Below are 6,000 nucleotides of genomic sequence, written 5' to 3'. Positions count from 1 at the left end.
AGGCGCGTTTGCAGAGTGTCTCCGTGAAAGTATGGGTGAGTGACTGGGTGTGTATCTGTCTGTCAGTTGATGTCTAAGTGGGTGTATGAGTGTGTTAGTGCGTACATGAATGGCTATATGGGTAATTGATTGGTTGTCTGACTATTTCTCTGGTTGTCTGGGTGTTTGTGTGTGTGGGTGAGGAGGTGTATGACTGCCTGTATGGATGCATGAATGGGTGTGTCAGTGGCTGTATGGGGTAGTGAGTGCATGTGTGAGAAGCTGTATGGGTGAGTGAGAGCCTGTATGGCTGTGTCTGTGATTGAGTGCTTGTGTCAATAGGGGTGAGTAACTGGGTATGTATAAGGCAGTATAGGTGAGTGACTGGGTATATACGGCCCCCAGCGCCTAGAGACCCTAACGGGTGATTGTGCGCTATACAAATGTGGATTATTATTATTATTATTATTATTATGAGTGACTATATGCATGAGTGAGTGAGTGAGTGAATGTGAAAGCGGCTATATGGATGAGTGCATTCTTCTGTCAGTGACCTTATAGGTGAGTGACTACGTGTTACTATTTGTATGAGTAAGTAAGTGGGAGTGTGGGAGTGTGTGTAACGGTTTGGGTGAGTAGGTAACTGTCAAAATGCTCCTGCCCTCTGGGAGCGGAGGTTTTATGTCTTTCCCTGCCCGCAGACATGTGGGCAGGGAAAGAGGTGAAACGATTGCTCCTGCTTGTAAGGAGTTGCCCCCAGTGCAGCAACAATGCAGGCTCCCGTAGGAGGCAGGGATCTGGCTGGGACAACAGGGTAAAATAAAGGTGAGAAATGGACAAAGATAGGCAGAGTAAAGGTCAGAAGCGAGCAACTAGAGGAAAAATAAAGGTGAGAAACTAGCAGCAAGAGGCAAAATAATGGTCGGAAATGAGCAGATAGAGGCAAAATAGAGGTAAGAAACAAGCAGAAAGAGGAAAAGTAAACGTCAGAAATGAGCAGAAAGAGGCAAAATAGAGGTGAGCCTTTCTAATAATTCATTATGCCCTGGAACATGCTAGAGTTACTCTATTGTAAGATTGTGTCTTACAAATATTATTTTCAAAAACATTACTTCATACATTAACTTGTTTACATTAACTAAAATCAATAAATATCAGCATCGGTTACTTGCTAATCTTGAACAGAAATGTTTCACACACAATTGTAGAACTAAACACCATACGTGAATATATCAACCTGCTTGACACTCAGTGACAAGAACGTGGAAGCAGAATGTGCGTCTAGGACGTATGCATCCTCTCCGCTGCAGGCAACGCGCGTTCTCAACGCGCAGGCAGTATGTTTGCAGGCATACGGTGTCAAGGTGTGCTGTGTGACAGGAGCCAGGGAGATACGTGTGCGTTTCCAGAGGCAAGCAGCTGAAGGGGGAGGGGCGTGGGAGACGGGCAGGTCGCACAGCTCTATCACAGCAGAGAGGGAGGGGGCCTGGCCTGTCCTCCACTGCTGCAACCCGTGGCTCGAGTAAAAGGACCCGCCTTGTGTGCGCATGAGTCACTGTGCTCTGCTGATGTCACTGGCAGGGAGGTGGGGCTCCCTGGGAGAATCAAGGCTGCTCTAGTGCTGGCTGCAGGAGGAGGCGGCTGTGCAAAGAGGAATAAGATGGTGGATCAGGAGATGGGAGCTGCTACCGCTGGCAAAAAGGCTCACTCCCCCGGGTGCTGGCGCCTGGCTCTTTCCTGCTAACAGCGCCCACTTCCCCTGTGCAAGCACTGCGGGTAGGTCCAAATGCATGAGAGAGGGGGGCGGCAGAGGGGACCCGAATGTTGTAATGACGGGCGTTTCTTGCAGTAAAAGAGGAATCAGTTTGGCAATGAATGCTTGATATTAGATGCATGTGGGGACAGGAGAAAAATCAGGCCTGGTGGGAGGGGTTTATTGCAGGAAAATAGACCAGTGTCATGGTACTGTAAGCCTCCCTGCAGGCGTGGATGGGGGCGGTCCACGGAGACCAAAACACTTGCTACCCAGTGCTACGGTGGATTTTGTATGCGTTGCGAGCCCAAGTTATACCATGTAGTTATTTAGTCCCCGCATCTTCCTGCGCAGTCCTTGGTCACTTGATGGTAGGGAATAATGGCCCCCGGGGGGAATACAAGGTAGATGTGCTCCTGCTTCGTCACTTGTGAGCTGAACGCTGCATTTCCTGGGAGGGTCACAATTTCTAACACACACTGACCCGGAGAAAGGAGAAGGAAGGTGGTTGCTGCAGAGAGTAAGCGCCCCTTGCTGTTGACATTGCGGCAGGCCGGGGCTGGCGTATGTGTGCAGAAAGGCAGTGTGCTGCGGTGGCTGAGCACATGGCATTTCTCTTAATTGTTATGTATGGGATGCTGCTCTCAGCGAGGAGGCTTTACGTCGGGTGGAAGGCAGGGCCTGGCTGCCCGTGTGATATCATTATCCTCTCCCCGTCACTGAGAATGAATGGGCTTCCTGTGGGCCACACGCCTCCCTCCACACACACGCAGTGCGCTGTCAGTCAGGCACACGCGCTGCTGCAGCTCCCGGTGTCCCGGCAGAGGGGGCAGGGACACCTGTCCTGTCCTCCTGTCCATCCATCCATGCGCTCAGCATCGGAACCGCGGATCCGCAGCTCCTGCGTCCAGGTGGTACCAGGGTGGATGCGCGGCTTCTCCGCTGCTGTGTGGGCATAGCTGCATCTCCCGTAGTCTTGTAACGGACTCCTACAGCCGCCGCTCTGGGTTTTCATTGGCTGGTGCACCGGACATGCCTCTTATGTGCGACACCTTCATCTTGGAGAATGAACATTCCACAGTGCAGCAGGTGCACTGGCACCGGGGGCGTGAGGGGCCATCTCCACCCTTCACGCTCTAACTAGGAGGCCCAACTTCCTTGCTTGCATTAGGGCAGGCGGTATATTTGCCTCGCCAGCACTGGGGTTGACCCTTGTCCCTCCACCCAGGTGCAGCGCCCCGCACTGGTGCACTTTCACACGCTTAGGGGGCCTGGTGTCGCTCCCGCTGACACTGCGTCTCAGCTGGGGACCAGTGTAAGGTCGTAGCAGGGATGCCCATGCGGCTGTGACAGAATGTGGGCGGGATGTATTTTATGGGCGCGGAGATTTCTATCCTTCCAAATAATAATGCTAGCTTTTCAACCCCTTATATACGAATGGATTGGCTGAAAAAAACAGTGCTGCGTTTATTTATTCGGCGCCGTACACCGCTTATTGTGCCCTTCAGATCACAATGTATCATGGCATGGAATGTATGGAGAAAGCAACATGAAATTACACAACGCGTGTTTGTAAAGGGAACATTCTTCTCGAGGGGTCCGGCTTTCACACTTACTGATATTCATTTGTTTTTTTTAGTCACCGGAGGATAGAAGCTTGAGTGAACCAATCAGGGTTCGAGCCTGTGACCTTGAGGTCAAACAGGTCCCTTTAGTAGATTCATACGTTCATGAGCGCCCCCTGCCCGTTTCACTCTGTTAAGCCTTAAGGCCGGAGGTAAGGGGCGGATGTCGCCTCTTTCCCAATGTGCAGTCGTCCTGTTTTCTCATCGCTGAGTTCGGTGTGTTCCAAGCCTTCATTGTATTTCCAGTTGAAGTTTGATAGCTGGAGACACCTTCTGCTTAGAGGTGGGCAAGCCATCAAATCCAGAGAGAGAGACCGCCCAGCGACCTTGCTTGACCCAAAGAGCCACAGCACAAGGCCAGCTAAAGATTTGACGTGTAAATCACACAGTAACGGCATGTGAAAATATGATAAAAGCTTATTAACTCTTATAAAAATGTTTTATTTCTTCAAGTTCAAGTTTTTATTTATTTATGTTTTGGCTCTCATAGAGGGCCACATAAAAAGACATACGACACATTCAAGAGCAATTACAAATTCAAACATAATATTCCATAAACATATGTTATACAAGTCCATGCATCATCCATTAACAAAAGTACGACAGAAGGCTGACGCCAGTTAAGTTGAATAGCGTATTAATAAATATCTAAAAATCCTTTAAAAAATTTAAAAATGTAGAAGCAGAACATTTCACTTAAGGGCGAGTATAAAGATTGTAAGAAGATATTTACATTGGATATACCCAAACGGATGCAAATTGGTTTTAGCCATTTGAGGCGCAAAGTGCGGAGTACCGGGCAAATCAGCAAAACGTGCATACGGTCCTGTATACTTAAATTACAAAAATTGCACATTTTAGATGTTCCATACCATTTAGATAGTAGTACATTTAATGGTAATAGGTCATGTCGAAGGAGGAACCACAACCTTCTAATGCCATGAGGTATATTCCATAAAACATAGGCTTGGGCTTTCTTGGCAACATATGAGTTAAGAAGAAGATCACAACCCCCTTTTCTTTGTATTTCATTCTTATCTAATTGAAAGCATAGTTCCCAAGATGCCTGTTTTAACAGGATTTTTAGTTGCAATTGAGAGTGCCGGAACAAAGTACTTTCATCTAGTTTCAGAAGAGTCACCGCTTTTCTGAAATTCTTTACAAGTTGTGAAAACTCTTTAAAGTTGCCTAATAATTCGCTTTTAAGTAGGGCTCTCATCGTCCCCGGTTCTGCTCTGGCAAGAGAGGCCACCCAACGTACCAGGGCACATAATCCCTGCACCCAACTGCTCCTTAGCCCAAACTCAAGTCTGCACGCTGCCAAAGAGCAATTGGTGTTTAATGAAGCCAAGGATCTTAAGAGTTTCCCTTCAGTTTTATGGCAGAAATCCCAGAGTTTTAACTCAACGAGTTCAATACCATAAAGAAGGGTAGCGGGGATCTTAGCCCTATAAACCTCAAGCATACAAGAAAAATGTCTTTTACCGGTCGCTATATATAGTGAGTTTATGCCTTTACCATGTGCGAGGGCTTTTCGAGAACATTGATCAATATGAGGCCTCTCACTCAGGTTGGCCGCAATAATTTTTCCCAAAAAGGTGTAAGTTTTGACTACCTCCAACTTTTGACCGCCAATGATCCACCCAAAATTTTCCGAACGGCACATCTTTTTCCCCCCTATGCACATAATTTTACTTTTAGATATATTAATCCTCATAGAGTGGGAAACTGCAAAATCATGGAGTGCTTGCAACCTATTCGCTAAACCTTTAGGTGTTAAATCCAAAACAAGAATGTCATCGGCGTACATCAGGCAGGAAATGGAGGCCCCCCCTATCACTGGGGCAATGCCCTCACAGACGGATATAGCTGCAGGTAGGTCCTGCGTGTATAGGGAAAACAGCAGAGGCGCCAGGAGGCAACCCTGTTTCAGGCCGTTTAAAGAAGGGATACGATCAGAAAGACCCCTTTCTCCCCCCTGCAGCACCCTGCACCAGGTTTCCGTATGTAATGTGCGAACAAGTTCTAACAAGTATGGGGGAACTCCAAGAGTTGATAATTTTCTCCACAGCGTTCTACGATCCACTCTATCGAACGCTGTGGAGAAATCAATGAATGCTGCATACACAACTCCCCCTCTCACTTGCGTATACTTGTCCAATATCACATGAAGGGTGGTCAAATTGTCTAGAGTGCCGTGCTCCCTACGGAATCCCGTTTGTTCGAGTGGTAAAATATTATTCTCATCCACCCAGTCCGAAAGTAGATTTAAAAGACACTTAGCAAAGATCTTACCGACTGAGTCGAGGAGAGCAATCAAACGATAATTGCTAGGGATATCCCTTGCGCCCTTCTTAAAGATAGGGACCAAGATACTACCCCTCCAGGATGCTGGTACCTTCTTCGAATCAAAACAGGATTTGAAGAGAGGATAGAGTATTTTACTCCAGAGGGAGGGCTCCTGCTTCAGGACCGTCATGGGGAGTCCGTCCGGCCCCATTGCACCAGATGAACGCATATTCTTTATAGCCGCAGCTATTGTTTCCTCCGATGGATACTTAATTTCTCCTTCGGAAGATAAATCGGGGAGGCTAGTATCCATTGAAGTACCGTACCCCCCATAAAGATCCCAAATATAGGTAG

General features: G+C 47.7%; 1 protein-coding gene across 3 annotated transcripts in view; it reads left to right on the top strand.

The window, feature by feature from the left end:
* The first annotated feature begins 1,543 nt into the window (after positions 1-1,543).
* Positions 1,544-6,000, top strand: part of APBA1 (amyloid beta precursor protein binding family A member 1) — a 483,473-nt gene continuing 479,016 nt past the window's right edge. For 2 of the 3 annotated variants that reach the window (XM_078675748.1, XM_078675746.1), the window contains exon 1: positions 1,544-1,755. The gene's annotated coding sequence lies outside the window, so the exon portion shown is untranslated. The remainder of the gene's footprint in view (positions 1,756-6,000) is intronic. The other variant, XM_078675747.1, reaches the window with a different exon arrangement.

The sequence above is a fragment of the Lissotriton helveticus genome, chromosome 2_1 (assembly GCF_964261635.1).
Source record: "Lissotriton helveticus chromosome 2_1, aLisHel1.1, whole genome shotgun sequence".
In the NCBI taxonomy this organism is placed as follows: domain Eukaryota; kingdom Metazoa; phylum Chordata; class Amphibia; order Caudata; family Salamandridae; genus Lissotriton; species Lissotriton helveticus.
Note: the sequence above shows the minus strand (reverse complement) of the source record. Positions and strands in the feature narration are given on the sequence as shown.